The sequence below is a fragment of the Gymnogyps californianus genome, chromosome 2, assembly GCF_018139145.2.
Source record: "Gymnogyps californianus isolate 813 chromosome 2, ASM1813914v2, whole genome shotgun sequence".
NCBI lineage: Eukaryota > Metazoa > Chordata > Aves > Accipitriformes > Cathartidae > Gymnogyps > Gymnogyps californianus.
In genome coordinates, this window is record NC_059472.1 from 41,857,229 (window position 1) to 41,875,641 (window position 18,413).

The following is an 18,413-nucleotide window of genomic DNA, read 5'->3' on the forward strand; positions in this document are numbered from 1 at the left end:
GCCAGTTTGGGAACTTTGCTGCGCTGAAAATGCTGTCTTTTCAAGTACACTGGTTAGGAAAACATCAAAATTGCACTTTACTGTGGGTTGTGTTAAGGCACGCGAAGGGCAAAAGCACAAGTATGGTGACACTTGGACAACAAAGGAGATTGCAGAAGTTGAGTAAATAACGTTAACAGTTGGTAGCTGCCTTGTTGAAAATGATTGTATCCTTTGGGAGGCCTGAAGGACTGAGTGGTAGGCTAATGTCTACTCTATGCTGTCAGCCATTTACATGAGGCTCTGAAGCTTGCATTTCTCCCACTTGAGCCATCACTGCAGTGCAGTATGGCGTAAGAGCTGGGTCGCTAGCAGTGCTACTTCCAGGCTCTGAGTGTTGCCGTGTTATACTGATACCACACCAAAGACTTGCCCCGTGCTTGGACCTGGAGAAGGCACCCTCTGGCCACCAACACTGGTCCCAGTGGCAGCCTCCAGCCTCACCTCTGACCAGGGCTCGGCTTTGCCTGAGCCACAGAACCTGCCCCGGGGCCAGCATTTTTGCAGGTTTCCTTGTTCAGAGCAGTGTGATAGGTAACAGGCGTTAACACTGTGTACAAAAACTAAACAGCCCACAGTGGCATCCTGCTCCCCAACAACGTAAACCCAATTTATGGCTCCCTTTTGTCTGTTGGATCAGCTCCTCACATATATTGTGTTCTACACCTTCTTGTTTTCATTTTCTTCTTTCACGTGGTCATGTTGTCCATATGCTATTCATAAGTGCAGGCTAAAATCATTAAAAATACCGTAAGTTCAGTTCAAGTCATGCGTGCCTAAGAACCATTTGCACATTTCTTTCTTTGTACAATAGTAAGACTGTCCTGAGTGGGCTTCTTCTTGTCTGTTGGCACACAGACATCCCGCACACTAGTCTAATGTCTGAGGGCTTTTCACTCATGGTCTCCAACTCCAAATGTCAGTTCACTTGTAGTGCTACAATAATTAAACTGTTTTTCAGGATAGCTGCACAGCACTGTTTTAACTTGGTCTGGACCCTAACTCGGTTGCTTAAAGGCATTCTAGGAGTCTCTGGCAGCCAAAGAGGAGAATTTCACATCCCCAGGGAAAGGGCTGAACTCCCACTGCAGAGGATGGAAGGCTGACCTGCCGCCACGGGTGGGTACAGAAGCAGTGGAAGCACAGTCAGGCAGCTGGGAAGCGGCTGTGGCAGTGCTTTGCAATTGGGTCAGATGAACTGGAGTGGGTGCCCATCACCTCTGCTGTGGGCCTAGACTTGGTGACCCTTTACTCGTCAAAATTCTCAAGTAAAATGATTCCAAATTACAGGAATTCTTCTAAATTAAGTGGTATGATCTAAATGAAAGGCACAACAGGCATTGTGCTAATCTATAGTAGTTCTGTTAGGGCAATGGACTGATGTGAAACTACACGGATTTAGCTTTTACATTTTAAAACCACACATCCTTCTTCCAAAGGGATATACTTATTGTAGAGTTAAGAATGCATCAAGTTTGCACTCGTCTCATGTGAACTCCACCCAGGCTGGGTCAGTCTGGTGTCTTTGTATTTGCAGAGAGCAAATAGCACAGTGCACGCTCTATTTCTGCAAGGGGATAGTATTCAACTAAAATAAAGGGGATCAAATACATATGAATTCTGTACTAGGGGAAAGGCAAGTGTTTTAACCTGCTTCCCATAATTTTCTGAAATCTTAGTACCGGAATCTGTTGGAAATATTTGCATCAACAGCAAAGATTTTCAATTATTTTAGCAAAAGAAAAGTATCTCTTGTATGTAATGTTTTCTACAGGACTGAACTGCCACAGTTCTGCTTGCTATTCTGATAAGATCCTAATCTTCTCTTACAGGAATAGTTTTATGCAGGCTTTGGCTTTTGGAACCTAAATTGCACTCCATCCTAATAGATTTAGACTGAGAAAACTACGTATGCCAGAATAACTTTTAGCACTGACACTTGGCTCTCTAATACTAAAGGACTTGGGGGGGGGGGGGGGGCGGAAGCAGAGGCCAGTAGAGGGCTCTGTCTTTTCATGAATGCCGTGAAGAACCAGAAAGATTTTGGGGACTATGAATTTCCATGCCCGTTTCATTTGTTACCGAGGAAAGTCTTTCACTGGTTTTTCTCAGTTGTGGCACATGTTTCCAGTTAAGAGGGCACCCACAGAGTTCTAGGGTCTGATCCAGAGGGCTGCGCTGAATTGTTACTGTGCAATTTCACAGCTTGTTATTTCTACTGCATGCTTCCTCTTGTATTTTTAATGTGATTTAATATTGCAGTAAAAGTGCACACTTTTTTACAGTGGGTTTAAGCTACTGGCAATATACGTTAAGTAGCCCTTTTCAGGCTCCTTAAACTTTATCCCATGAATTCACAGACATCCATAACTAGAGCTTGAAAGTCATGGTGTGAACTTCCCATGAAGGTGTCTCTGTGCATGCTCATTTCCTACAAGTTTTCCTTCTGTAAGTCATGAGAATAAGGTCAATTGTGACAACTGTACATCCAAGCTTTGTGTGCTTCTAAGTACATAACCACTCCACCTGCCACTTCAATTGCTCACAACTGATATTGTTAGAGGAGCGACTCCTCTACTTCCATCGCTCAACTTCTGTGTTTCAGTCTCATGGAAATAATATCTTTATTCTCACCCACCATAAGCATGACTTGATGACCCTCTGTAAACTCCCCCCTTTTTTTTTGGCTTCTTTCTTAAAATCTAGGTGTTCCCCCCCCAGACAAATTTTTATCAGTTTAGTTTAACAAATAAAAAAGCCTATTCTGTTGCTTAAGCAATTGAAACACCCCATCTTACTACCATTAAACTACCAGGACTTGGTTCTCTAGCTAATATAAATTGCCATATATTTTGATATCATTTGACCTTCCTTCTAGCTAGCAAAGAATACGCTTCTGTTTTGGCCTTTCTTGCACAAGAGCTATCGTACCCATCTTTATCTGAAATGTTATGTCTTGCAGCAGCGTGTTGGGGCCTCTTGAAGCAGCTCCATCATACCTTTCTAGGCTCTTTCTGGCTACTGTGCCAGCAAGAACAGAGAGCTCACTGATATTTTATCAGCTACTTGCTACTGATATTGTTTGGAGTTTTTTCTTATTTCTGTCACTGGCATTTGTTGTCCTTTTGTGTTCATTTCTCACATGGAGAAAAAAAAAGTCATTTTCTCTTTCAGCCTTTTACAGGAAGCTTGCAGTGCTTTTCTCCACAACTGTCTTCCAGTACTGTATTAACAACATAAAAATGTAATATTATTGCTTTCTTTGCATTGCCTTTTATTCGCACCATGTCGACTTCTAGTGACTGTCACCTTCCTGTCTGTGGAACAGAGAAAAAGAAAAGGTCCATGTCCCCCACGCTCCAGCTGCACAGACAAAGCAAGCGTGTGCTGCTCTCTGCCTCTGCAGACTCTCACTTAGTCAAACCTGAGTCAAGATGAAAGAGAGGAGTTTTGAAGAACATCCATTTGCTACAACCCAAACTTCAGTCTTCAGCTGCAGGAATTGTTGCTCCCATGGTGAAAGCTAACGTAAATGGGTCCTTGCCTGCCAGAGGTATGGTACGGATACCAGAAAGTCTAACAACGACGACAACAACAACAACAACAAAGAGCTGGAGAAAAATAGGTATCTTAATTTTAAAGAGAGAGCTGACAGCGAGGAAAATAGATTGGGACTTTTATACATTTACATTTGTGTCCAAATATGATGCTAATTTGGGAGTTGTCATTTGTGTGTGAAAGTGATTCCTTCTGTTAATTATATATAGCTGCATATTTAAGTACAATACTTAAAAATAATATGAAAACTAAATTCCTTAGCTACTTTGGGAAATGAAAGAGAATTAAAAAAGAAAGCTAATGTTATGTTTAAAAAAAAAAAAAAGAAAACATTTTCTGTTTATTTGGACAGCCGTCCTCCATATAAATTGAAATGCTTTGAATCACTGAATCTTTCTTGATCCGTGTTCATCACAGGCACTTTCTGCAATGCTGACTGTCTGAATCGGGACTAGGCTGAGCTTTGCCGTGTGTCTGTCTTCTGACTGCGGGGGTGGGCTGGAGGTGGCGGTTCATTGTTCTACACACTAATTGGGGCCATCAGAGAAAAATCCTTACTGAGTAACACCCTCTGGATTTCTGTTTCAATGTCTAACACTTTCACCTGCGGAAATTGCATTAGGGCAAACAAAGTCCTACAGAAATAATCTCCCCAGTGAGGAGCCTGTTAGGATGATGCCTGTTGCTGCCTCCAGTTTGGCACTGTTTCTGTTAGGAAGAGAGGAGCAATTTTCCTCAGGCCACATCTGCTGAGTCACTTGAAAAAGGAAAATAAGAACTGTTACTACCCCTTTTTGAAACTCCACATCTGAGATTCAGCTTTCTTATTAAAATTGCAGTCAAGGGGGAAGAAGTACATGAATAATTCCTAAGTTCTATCACCCTGATCACTTGTGGGAATGTGATTTGAATTTCTGTGGCTTGAGTCACATGTGCAGGACACTGGGAGGAAAAGGAGAGGGACAGAGGAGGATCTAACTGGAAATGAGATTGAGATTACTTTATATCATAGAATCATAGAAGAGTTTGAGTTGGAAGGGACCATTAGAGGTCATCTAGTCCAACCCCCCTGCAATGAGCAGGGACATCTTCAACTAGAGCAGATTGCTCAGAGCCCCGTCCAACCTGACCTGGAATGTTTCCAGGGATGGGGCATCTATCACCTCGCTGGGCAACCTGGCCCAGTGTTTCACCACCCTCATTGTAAAAAATTTCTTCCTTATATCTAGTCCGAATCTACTCTCCTTTAGTTTAAAACCATTACCCCTTGTCCTATCACTACAGGCCCTACTAAAAAGTCTGTCCCCATCTTTCTTTTAAGTCCCATTTAAGCATTGAAAGGCCGCAATAAGGTCTTTCCCGGAGCCTTCTCTTCTCCAGGCTGAACAACCCCAACTGTCTCAGCCTTTCCTCACAGGAGAGGTGTTCCATCCCTCTGATCATTTTTGTGGCCCTCCTCTGGACCTGCTCCAACAGGTCCCTGTCTTTCCTGTGCTGAGGACTCCAGAGCTGGATGCAGTACTCCAGGTGGGGTCTCACCAGAGTAGAGGGGGAGACCTGCTGGCCACGCTCCTTTTGATGCAGCCCAGGATACAGTTGGCTTTCTGTGCTGCGAGCGCACTTTGTCGGCTCATGTCCAGTTTTTCATCCACCAGTACCCCCAAGTCCTTCTCCGCAGGGCTGCTCTCAATCCCTTCATCTCCCAGCCTGTACTGATACTGGGGGTTGACCTGACCCAGGTGCAGGACCTTGCACTTGGCCTTGTTGAACCTCATGACGTTCACATGGGCCCACTTCTTCAGCTTGTCCCTCTGGATGGCATCCCATCCCTCAGGCGCGTCAGCCGCACCACTCAGCTTGGTGTCACCTGCAAACTTGCTGAGGGCACACTCGATCCCACTATGTCATTGATGAAGATATTAAACATTACTGGTCCCAGTATGGACCCCTGAGGGACACCACTCGTCACTGATCTCCATCTGGACATTGAGCCGTTGACCACTACCCTCTGGATGTGACCATTCAACCAATTCCTCATCCACCACGCAGTCCATCCATCAAATCCGTGTCTCTCCAATTTAGAGACAAGAATGTTGTGGGGAACCGTGTCAAAGGCCTTACAGAAGTCCAGGTAGATGACATCCGTAGCTCTTCCCTTGTCCACTGGTGTAGTCACTCCATCATAGGTCACTCAGATCAAATATTTAGACTGCAAATTTCTTATCAAAATGAGATGAAAAATCATGATGATGACATATTGACAGCCAAATTTCTGTCACTGGTATTTTGTAAAACTTACTTTTAAGCCAAAACAGAAAAATGGCATAGCTGAGCTACTTAGGTTTTGGTTCGGTTTGGGTTTTTTTTTCACTTGAACTAACATCTGTTAATGCAGAAATTAATTAAAAAGACAAAAAGTTCATTCTTGTATGCTTCAATATTTCAGTATCATATTGTAAATATATAATAGACAAAGCACAGCAAGTTTGCTTGAAATGATAATGAGCAATTAATATTTCAAAGATGTTTTCAGCGTTGGAGGACCCACTCATGTATTTGTCTGCCCTGCCCTAGTTTGTGAGTTAGCCTATCAAAAAATGGAATAAATAATACAAAATTAAGGTTTTCAGGATCAGCAGTGCAGTCTTTACAGCATCTCTAGAAATTTTTTTCTCTTCATGGAAAAATCTTATATTTCACTATATTAAATATTAAAATTCTTGATAATAACAGACTATTCCCATGTCTTCCCTTTTTCAGCCATCAAGAGGTTTAGGGGTTTTTTTTACCTTTTCAAAGGCAAAGATCTGAACAATATTACAAATATCATAATCTGTGCCTTTTGTTAACGCTTCTGCCTTCAACAAGTATGGAATAAAAATGGGCAAGGGACTACCTGAGATCAATGTGATCATATGCTTCTTGTTTTAAGTGATTCATTGCAGTAATCCTTTAAAATGGCTGCCTTGCCAATAAATAATTTAAAATATAGAGACTCAGCATCTTGGTGTTGGCAATCTTCTGCCCAGACAGTAAGGACAGAGAGAATTGAGATTCTCCTATGTCACCATTACAGTGCCCTTGGTTACAGAGTGGATGGAACATGTCAGGTCTGAGGCACTTGAGATGATGGATTACATCCATTTCCCACTGCCTCAGTACAGCCATTTTTCCCTAAAAAATTTTGAGCACTAGACAAAGGGCATAATTATATTGCATTCGGTAGAAATTCAGATCATCCTCTGTGTAGGGACATGAGGTGGGCTCAGACCCTGTTTCCTCCTTGTACCCCTAAGTGGAAACCCTTGCTGTCTATGCAGGTGACAGTAGTTTTGTCTCAGGATTTTTTCATGTCTTGAAGACTCTCCAAAGTATTTTATGATGGGGGCTGATTTAAATCTAGACTGTGATATTCAGTTGATTGCTACAGTGGAAGGGTTTGTGAGTCTTTAGTGAGAACTGCAAATACTTGAGCCCTTTGAAAACCCTTCCAGGGTGGATTCCCACAGAATTCCCTCAAAAGAAAGTTCAGGATGGGAATTTAAATGAAAACTAAATCATGAAGTTCCAGTTTTTGTCTCAGAGGTATGACTGTGGTTTTGGCAAGAGTAATTTTTGAGTTCCCCTTCTTTGTGTGGATGGTAAAGTAGGTATATTTCTGAGCATTTTTATCAATAAAGCTGTTAGAAGTCTGAAACTTCAGAGAGAATGCTGCCTTTCTATTTTCTCTTACAGCCCTTGGGGACTCCAAATACTTTGCACATAAAAAGGAAAGGGAACAAGTCTGTGGAACAGTTTCTATGATAATGAAAGTAGATTTGAAGACAAAATCTGTTTTCAATTACTCTCTTGTTGTGAGGCATTAATTGATTTATATCTGATCTAAAAATCAAAACCTTTCCAAATTGCCACTTCTTCTCTTTTCTTCTAAGTTCACAATACATGCGTGCATCCTAGTAAGCAGAAAGTTGTGCTGGGAGAGGATTAACTAGGAAAGGATTGGGCTGATGTTAGGTGAACTTGAACAGTCTCAGCTCCTTCCTCCTGTGTTATAGACAGTAGAAGCGGAGGCAGGAGTGCATTTATCTAGAACTACAGCGTGTCCTCCACTTTGCACTGAAAGGACTAAATTGCAGGGAATTAGCAGCTCTTCCTCTTTGCGGATATATGCCTGGAGTCTGGGACTGACTTGGCTTGTGTACTCAGAGAGCAATTGGTTCTCCCCTGCCTGCATTTTGATTTAAAAAATTTTGCATTAGATTTAGAAAATTCCTTTTAGAGCACAGTATAATAGCAACTTTAAAAATGAGCATGAATTTATATCTATGTTGATCTTACTAAGCTTATTGCTGTGCCCTGGCAATGAGGTTAAGCTTTACCTACATTTTTACTGTTGCGATTCACTCTTTTTGAGAGTGCTAAGGTACCACACAGTCACTCAATAAGTGCTAAAGAGAAGGGTCAAAAAAATGGTGTTCCAATGCTTTTCTTTTTTTCTTGTGAGGTGAAGGAATGATCCTTTTTATAGAAAAGTAAGCTTTTGGTGGACACCATAATATGAGCCAGTAACACTGTCTCATTGCAAAAAAGGCAAAATGCATGCCAGGTGTATCATGGCCAGTAGATCAAGGGAAATTATTACTGTCCTTGGTGACCGTGATACCACACCCAAACACTTTGCCCAGGATTGCCCCCTACCTTCCTGCAAGAGAGCTGCGGAGAAACTGGAGGGTCTCCAGCAGGAGACTGCTAAGAAGATCAGGGTCCTGGAGCACACAGTGTACCAGGGAAGTCTGAGGGGGAGAGTGGGCTCATTTAGCATGGGGAAGAGAAGGTTGAGGGGCAGTTTAATAGCAGCTTGAAGCATGGCTACAAAGATATCAGGGTTACACTCTTCTTGGCAGTGGCAGATGGTGTAACAAAGGGCATTCGCAAAAACTTCTTCACTGTGAGGATAATATGTGCTAGGAGAGGTTGTGGAGTCTCCAGACTTGGAGGTTTTCAAGATCTGGCTAGACAAAGCCACAAGCAACCAGATCTAGAGCTGGTGACAATCATGCATGAGCAACCTCCTAGGACGTTGGACTAGTGACCTTTAGAAATCCCTTCCCCCCAACATTTCTTGAGCATGTGAAATTAAGCTTAAAAAGTTCCAACTAGTTGTGGGGAAAGCCCTCTGGCAGGGCTTTTGGATCCCCTAGTACAGAAGGTTTCACATGGTTAGAGCACAGGTCTCACTGCCTTCTTTAAAGACGCGAGCGTTCAGCATTTCTGCAAATCATCGGTCAGATCAGCAGAGGATGACTGTGGAAGTAGACACCTGTAGCTTAATGCAAGGCAAAAAGAGGTGTGAATTAAAACTTCATAAGAGACCTGAATTCCAGGATTTTTTAGTGATTTTTCATTCAATTACTGTCTGCCTTGTTTGCTGGGGTTTTTTTAATGCAAATTTCTCATCAGTTATTTAAACAGTGCCTAGCAGTTCAGAAGAACATGAGTAGGAGCAGTATACATGAACTTCAGCCTTTTACAGAAATAGGCCCTTTAGTGACAGTCTCTGTATAACCGAGTTATTTCCATAAACTGTAGCTAAGCCACGACAAGCAGGGCAAGCAAATTAGCGACAAAGGAGAACAGGCAAAATTGGGACTATTTCCAAATTCACCTGTTTCTTAGCAGAAAAGAATGGAATTTAATAGACATTTTTGTCCTATGCAGAGTATATGTCCCTGGCAGAATAGCTCCAGTTGTTCAGGCACAGCCTTAAGAAAGAAAATGTGGTTTGTCCCTGCATTTGAGAGGCTGCAAGGCTAACTTTCATTGGGGTATTTGCTTTGTTTATTCTTTCTCCAGTTCTATGAGGCAGATGTAACAGAGAAAACCTTCAGGAAAATGCCCTCAGAAATACCCCCAAAGGCTTCAGGTCAACTCCTAGCCACTTAGAGGAAAGGACGGCTTCAGGCCTCTCCTTTTCCTTTCGCTCATTACATCTCCATCCCTTACCCTAACCAGGCGCTGCTCTGCTGTGGATTCAGCTGTCATTGCCACAGCAGACCAAACCCATCTGACCATATCTGCTGCTGCTGCCCTTCTCTGCCTTCTTGCTGTCTCGAGCACTCGCCTGCCCCTGTGCAGAGCTGTTTAAGCTCTCTAAGGCAACACAACAACTCAGCTGACAAAAAATAGGGAAATGTTTCAGGTCAGGGCCAGGCAGTCACTCGGAAGGAGGATGCAGGAGGCAGCAGCTGAATTGCTCTTGCTTGCCACGAAACTGCCTGTGCGACTCTGTCCCGCTGTCCCTTTGTGCTCGTAGCTCCTGAAATGCAATTGTACGATCATATTCTTTTTCTGTTTCCACTGAAGTGAAGAAGCAATGTATAGCTCTTCTGGCACCTATGTTATGTCAGTCTTGGAAAATGTTTCACCTTCATATTGCTTGACAGAAGAGTTCGATATACTAACAGTTAGGAAACAACCATAGATCATCTTTATAGCTTCGTAACTAGTCTCATAAAAAGACTTATGGAAGATGCTTGTGTGAGGAGGCCTCTGCAACCCTCATACAGTGCTGCTCTTGAAAAATCCCAGGCTGTCTGTCTGCTCCTTGAAGATGATGTTCTGTTGTTTCAAATTTTGGAGTGTGATCTGGCAGCATCGGTGCCCAAAGGATCAGAGAAAGGGGCTTGGACTGCCCGTCTCTCAGCTTCAGCTGTAATATTGATATGATCCTGGGTACTGATGAAACATTAAGTTCTGACTTTCATAGACAAACCAAAACATGAATGCAATGGGTTGCAATTCTAGAGATTCAAATTCCTGCCTCTACTTTGTCTGTGACTTTGAGCAAGTTTGCTACCCAGTACAACCAGTAGTAGTTTCCCATTCACCTCTCCCAACTCTGCCACAATCAGGGTGCCCACATTTTGTCAGAATATTTTCTACATTTTACTGTTGCTGATGTGTCAAAATCCTTATCCCTCTGTCCTGTGACAGTCAGTTTTAAGTGCTAGTTTTAAATCCATCCATATACTGTCAGTGTGCAGAGTACCCTCCCGACCAACTCCTTATATACAAATCAGTCCAAAAAGGAACTTTACCATAGGACAGCTAGCCAGAAATCTGCCAAAATTACCGTCTTTCAGTTAAGAGACCATTAAAACAGAGTATTTCTGATGTCCTAGATTTGTTCATTTCTGATTAGGGTGTACAAAGATGTCCCCTCTATTTTCTCAATCTCATTTCCCACCATGCAGTGTTAAAAATCAAGCCTCTTTTCCTCCCCTTTTGCACCAGTTAATGATTTCTTTAGTCAGGAATCACAGCTGCCTTGCCTGTTGCAATGGCAATGCAAATCTCTGACCAGCCCTTTCTGGGTTCTCAGGATATTGTTCCACCTGTTCAGGATCGGTAACTGCGCCACATTCTTCTCCTTCTGCCTCAGATCTGTGCCCACGTTGGGGCTTAAGCAAGAAAGGAAAATCGTGAGCAACAACAGCTGAAACAGCACATCTTATTTTGTAAATACTGTGTCTGGTGCAGATAAGACAAAAAAAAACCAAACGTGGAAATGGAAGATGTAGAAGAGTAAGACATTAAGAAATGGTCTATAGAGTGACAAAACCATTCTATAAATCACTGTAATAAAGGTAATAAAGTTTCAGAGATTCACTGGTCAATAGTTTTAAAACTGATACAGCTCCATTTTTAATTATGTACTTACTTATATTATTAAAAATACCAATAGCTTTTGTTTCCTGAGATATAGTAATAATTAACTTTTAAGCTATGGTCATGTGCATTGTCTGGAGACATAAAATACTTTCAGATTAATAAGAGAAATTTGATTTAATAAATTATAGAGAATCTGCCCCCCCAAAAGAGTTGCAGAGTCATAGTCAGAAAAGAGCAATGAAATTAAAATACCATTTTTTACATTTAAAAGAAATAAATAGAGGTTATACAAATGCATCATTGAATTACCTAAAATTTAACACTGTCTTCTAGCAACAACATAAAATAAGCAGACAGTGGTTGCCGATGTGTATGTTTGGAGTCGTGTTTAATTAAAGTATGTTTAGTCATCAGTTTTTGTTCTGCCTTCTGTCTGTGGGTTGTTGGTGTTCTCCCTATAGAGAAGAGTTAGTTGTTTGAATGATTTAACTGTAACTCTCTGCCCCTGGAAAACATTGACTTATAATGCTGGGATCTGGTTTCCTTACATGAAAAGAAAATTGCACACCTGGATGGACCTCCTATTAAACACTTCGGTGTAGACTCTGGAAAAGGCTCTCTGGGGCTGCCTCCCTTTTTTTTTCTACTTATAGCTTTGACACAGAGCTAAGCTGAGGAGTGTATCTGCTGCACCCAGTGGCACCAGGGCAGAGAGCCTCGAGCGGCTGTCCCACCACGCTGGTCCGGCTGTCCCACCATGCTGGCACAGCAACATGCCGCAGCGGGATGTCGCACGGATGTACTCGACTGGGCTCCGCAGCAGCGGCACGCAGGTACGGCAGTGCCCAAATCAACAAGCCCTACGATGGCAATGATGCAGGGCGGGGGGTGCTGGAGACCCCCACCTGCAGTGCAAACCTTCCTCCCCACTGTTCTTCCTCTTCCACACAGCTGCGAACCTGAAGTCTGGAAGTACAGTAATAGGAAGATTTTTAAAAACCTGCCTTGAAGTGCAATATATGGTGACAGAAATAGTTTTTTAACAGGTGGAAGAGGGGAATAAAAATGAATGACTGTAATGAAATGATGAATACTGTTGAAATTGTTCTTGATAATCATTCCTAATTTCTTTTTTTTCTTATTAAAATTCTTTAATAAGCAGAAGTACAAACCTCCTCCATTCCTTGCTATATTGCTGCATGACTGGTGAGCTATCAAACTCTGCCACAGAGGGGAAGTAGAGTATCGTAAATCCGTGGTGGTACAAGCAACAGCTCCTGCTTTCTGAGGGATTTAAAGCCTTGTCACTAAAAGCTGAAATACTGAACCTTTTCCTGCACCAACTGTTTTTTTTTTTATTTAGAGAAAGAAAAGAAAACATATGCTTTTCTGTATTGTAAATCTTAAATTTTGCAGTATTTCTCTTTCCTTAGTATTTGTCATGAATGAGGGCAAACTACCTGGAAACAGGATGCTCACACATTGGTTCTCCTTTTGGACTGCAATGTACTGCTTGGCTTCAGAAGAACTTCCCTAGCCTTCTGCTGGGATGTCAGGATTATGACTTAAAATGAAGAACGTTATTTTATAAGGTGCTGATTAACTGTTAAGCAGGTGCCTTTTCACTGAAATGGCTGTTGAGGAAAGTAGAAGTTTAATGTCAGTGGAACAGAAGCAGCATTAATATCTAAGGAGCATTTATTTGTATAAGTCATTCACATGTACAGGCTCGCAAATGTGACTGCATTATTGCATGAGGTTTTTTATAGTCAGACCTTTGGGTAAGTATTTTCTAGAACAGTCATCTACGGAAGTGAATGTGACCCAGACCAAGCTCTCTGCATGCAGAACTTCTTTTAAAGAAATCTTTGAGCTGTTGGGGGAACCTGAAAGTTCCTGTGGCTTGCGCCATGTGCAAAGGGGATGTAACAGTATTGGGTACTAGGTATGTGCAAGCTTGTTGCTTTTGCTTTCTAATATTTCTGTATGCATGCTTCAGAGAGGTTGAAAATCATCTGGGATGTTAACAGTCTGGAAGGCTGCAAAGTGCTTGCATGGAGCTGGTTTGCCTTTTGCGAAGAAGAGGAGACTACAAATGCGTATACGACAAGAGGGGTGAATAGTAAAGATAAAAATTGCATAAGTTATTTCAAGCAGTCTCTGCTACAAAGAAGCTTAATTTGGAACCTAGGTCCTACTAACGCCATCAGATTTACTGACGCCATCAGATTAATATTCTTATTCTTTTAGAATTACAAGTGTATCGACGTGGAAAGCTAATAATAGCCCCACTGCCTCTGTAGGGACCGTAGCATGCTCTCAGATAAACATAACAAAAATCAGTGCTGCAGCCCAAAGAAAATCTCATCTGGAAAACTGTCCCCACTGAAGTGAGTGGGAGGGCTTGGTTTTTGCACAGATGTTAACAGGGCAGGACACTGTCCTCTGATTCAGACATGCTGCTTAGGGGTTTGCTAATAGGCAGCAAAAGCTTTCTTTGAAACTTCTGTTCTATAATTTGTTGTCTGGTGAAGGCTAATGCGAAAAGCCTGAATGTTGATCTGGGTAAGGCATTAATTACTTTGTTGCTTCTTCCTGGCTCACAACAAATTGTGGAGAGCTTTGAGAGCCCAAGGAGCAAGAAATTAATCTTAAAAGAAAGAAAGGAGTTAGAATGCAGCATCTGCAATAGCGAGCCAGCAGATGGACTGTACTCCAGCCCTTGAGCCTCCCAGGGCTGTACCACCCATGTTCCTGGTTTGAGCTGGATTCTCCTCCCAGCCAGGATACGGGACAGGGTCTGGTGGTAGATTTGAGCACCTGGTCAGGATTGAGGTCTTCCATCTCAGATGCAAGAAGCAGGATCTGTTCCTGTAATCCTCACGGTAGCTTAAGAGTGATTTGTCACTGTAGCATTCAGTGAAAACCTATGGGCATCTTAGTTGCTGACCTGTAAGCCTCAGGGATATTAAATTAACCTTTTTTGCTCCCATTAACTGGCTCTCTTTCCACTGCTGTAACAAGTACATTTGGCCCATGTTCACACCTCTCTCGAGGATATTTCCCAGGATGATGTGTATTTCTTCAGCAGGCTGCACTATAGCACTGATACTGCAGCTCCCTGTGGGTGTGGAAATTGGTCATCCGTGGCAACACAAAGCTCAGCAAACACGAGTTTCCCTGCCAGGGTAGGGTGCTCGGCACCCTCTCCTTGTCCGGGAAGAGCACTGGGGCCTGTGCCACTTGAGCAATGGGGCCTGCGCCACTTGCATCACCAGTGCGCATATCCACACCTGCACCCTGGCAAGCTCAGCCTGCCTCTGCCAGCTCTCCAGTTACTTCCAGGAATTTCTGGGAGTCCATTTCATTCCCCATGTAACCTTGTAAGTGAACTAGACTGAACTGTTCTTACAGCTTGCCTGCTGCTGACAGCTGCATGTTGCCCATTTCCCCATATTTCAGAAAAATTCTGTAGAATAAGGACTGCCTGCTAGAAGAGAAAGGGAAAAACCTTCATCGTCCATATTCTTCAGAGAAGAATCATGGGGAACTTTGTGCCAGGAGATATGCCCTATTCAGCCAGCGAAACTTATGTTCAGCTTATTTACTTTCCTGGAAGAGACTGATTAAGACAAGGAATCACCATCCCAAAGCTTCTTTTCCTTTGCTAGGGTACAGAAGAAAACTCCTGAAAACACAGATATTTACTATTGGAAAGGCTCCCAGAGGCACACCTAAAGTTTTAATACCAGAAATGCTAAATACTTTCATGATAACTCTTTGTAACTGAAAGGCAACCACAGGCTTGTGATCAACACACACTTTCTTCTTTATTTAGGAGCCTGATTGTAGTAGTATACCAAATGCATGGGTCCACCTAGAAGCCCGCCTGTGACTATTAGTTCCCTGCTTTGGCACCAGGCTCAAATGACAGGGGAGATATTATAAGGTTCCTCTCATTCTCCATGACTTCTTTTTATTGTCTGACATATATCCTGCGGAAAACCTGAAACTTACTTTATAATCACAAGGCCAGGGGCCAGTCTTCTGCGAAAAGAAAGTCCTGTCTCATTGACATCCTGCAACCTGTCCTTGCTCTAACCTCTTTCATCATGGTTTCATTCGACAGGCGCCCACTTTGTGTGCGTGAGTGTGGGCGGCTGCATGGCACAGGCAGGAATGGTAGCCCCCTTTTTACTTTCATTCCCTTTCTGTCATAATTTTCAAGATGCCGTGAATGCTCCCCTTGGATGACTTTCCTTTCTCCTCACTCTCTGTGGAATCAGAGATGTATCAGGGGCTCAGGAATTAACATTTTAGGTTTGCGATGTCTTCCTCTTTCTTGCTGCTTGACCAATGTCTAAGCTTTTTCTTCAATTAGGAAAGATTGCTCTGCTGATGCACTTGTCCGCTCAGCTGGAGTGAGACCAATCTCTCATCACTTCAGCTCTCCTTGATTGCTTCCTGCCCAAACTCTAACACCGAAGTTTGTACAAGAATTTGAAAAGTGATTACAAAATCCCACAAACCTTCAGAAAGAGAAACTTGGTTTTGATGTTTACGCAGAAAACAGTTACAGTGAAGATTATTTTAATAGAAGAATTAAGTCATAGTGTAGTAAAGTTTTTGTTTGTTTTGTGGGATTTTTTTGGGGGGGTGGTGGTGTTTGCTTTAAAAGGACAGCTTTTATTCAAGGGTCCCAAACACTTTAATTTCACTACTTTAGTCAGATTGTTTTAATTTTTCTTAATGCCTCTGCCTCGGCAAGCTATTAGCAGAACATTTGTGTCAAAATAGAATGTAAAATCAACTCTTTGTACAATACTGGAAATCCTGTGCACTTCCTAAAGTAAAATTGCTACAGAGACAAGAGTTTTAAATAACTGTGATTCCAACAAATAGCATATATCATTGCTTATTAAGTATTTCATGAAAATGTTAAAATACAGATGATACTATTTGTTTTGACCCTTCTTAGCTTCCTTATGATTCTAATTCAATGTAGGGAAAACTTTGTATTCCCGTGTGTCACAGTTGTTGAGTTTCTGTTTCTCTTCCTCATCATCCATTTCTAGCAGAACAGGTGAAAAAGCATCCAGATCTCGGGTGGATCTGTTCCTAGTCAGGGGTGACAAATGTGCCTTATAACAGAGCAATGCAGAAATGCCATACCATGTGAGACTGTGGGATCCCAGTTGGAAAACAAAATCCTTGACATCTAATCTACCTGCTATAAATAATGTTATTCCTCTTCAAGTTAGACACATCAGAAAGGTGACTTCACCATTGTTACAAGGCAAAAGAATGGCTCTGGGGCTGGAAAAAATGATGATGTTTTATATGTATTTGTTTACTGCATAAAAGTATTACTAATTAGTATGGCTGTTTGTTTCAGTATTACCTGTCACCTTTGCCCAGAGGCTGGATTAATGCAGCAATTTTAAACAGACAAATTTGTGTGTATGTTGTTTGGTCAAGATGTCAAAATATTTGGAAGCTTGCTGGTATGCTCCAACGGTGATACAACGCTGTATCTGCTCATGTTGCATCTCGTAGCACTTCAGCCCTCGAGCACTGCAGCACTTTTACTTACTTTTTATTTATGAAACAATTTCAGAAGGCTGAGCAGTAATTAGTAGTTTCTGCTCCTTTGGTAGCACAGGTTTTGGTTCAATGTTAAGCAAAACCTGTCTAGTAATCGTGCTATTTCCCAGAAGGGTCAACATGTTGTCTATCTGTAAGAATAACCCTTTTCTCTTTTCCACATTTACAGAGGAAAACCCTTGGACTTGGAAAGGGAAAACAGTGCAGTGAATTGTCCAGTTTAGGATACATAAATGAGAGCACTCCTGAGAACTACTTCCCTTAATATGCTGTTAGTACAAAATTATCTCTGTCATTTTCATTGCTACTATAAATTTTCAGTGAGAACTGGTGCTGTTTATTTTTCAGACCTTGGCTGTCACCTTTTGCTTGGTTGTGAGGATTTTGGCGTCAGCTCAAAGTCCATGGGTGACAAAGCTTTTACCGGAGCAGCCCCAGAGTTGTGCAACTCCCTGTTCCCTACAATTCAGCTTCTCTTTTCTCCATTCTGTCCTTGTTTTAATGAACATTTTCATTTCTGAAGTGTTGCTATTTTTTATTTGCTTATCTTTCTGTATTTTGGGGTACTTTTAAAAGAGGAAAAACTATGGGTTTTTATGTGCGGCATTCAGCACTACTGAAGAAAAGTGGTCTTTTATACTCCTGGAGGAAAGTAACTTATGAACTGAAAAGTAATCAGCAGTAGTCAAGGAGGACAGGTAACATGCCAGTGAAGTTTCTCTAATAAGGCTAACCAGTAAGAAGTGCGAAAGATCATTCAGTAAAGAGCAGGCCAAGAAAAAATGCTGCCAGTGTAATGCCCCTTGTGCCTGCGATCAGCATGAAGAGCTGCAGGAAGGGCTCTGCGCTGGGTGCTCGCCCCAGGCTGCTCAGCAGGACTGCCCCATAGCATGAGGAAGGAGCAAGTTTTTCCTGCTGACCTCTAAGGGTGTGGGGCCCCTGTCCAATTGTGTAGGATTTCTAAGAAAACAGGGGAGAAACCCTTCTCCTTACCCCTCCCACAAAGAGCTACCGCTGTGGTTTAGCTGAGGCTGCTCTTTAAGGGGACTTTCCCCTAGTGACCTGTAGGTGAATAGATGCTGCTTCAGGGCTGGAGCAAGTTCTGTTCCCTCCGTGCTCCAGCCTCGGTGCCCAGAAGCAGATCCCAGCTTTCCTGGAGAGACTGCTGCTGTATCAGTTACCACAGGCAGGACCTGGACACTTAGGAGAACAGACACAAGGGGGGATATCTAGTGCCACGTGTTGGACCGTGCACCTAAGGATGAAATAACACCCCTCTTCCTCTGTCTCAGGCTGATGAAGGCTAGCAGAATAGCCTATGGCAAGCTTCGGTCCCCAGATATAAAGCATCAGTTCAGTGATTTTAAAATAAATGCCAAAAGCAAAACAAAACAAAACAAAACTACCCCTGAAAAACCACCCCTCTAGCCTTTACCAGATCAGATGCAATTATAGTGCCGAGCCCAAAATGAATCCTGACATGCAGTTAAAACCATGTCGGGTTACTTAAAAATTGAGTTAAAGACAATGTGCATGAGTCA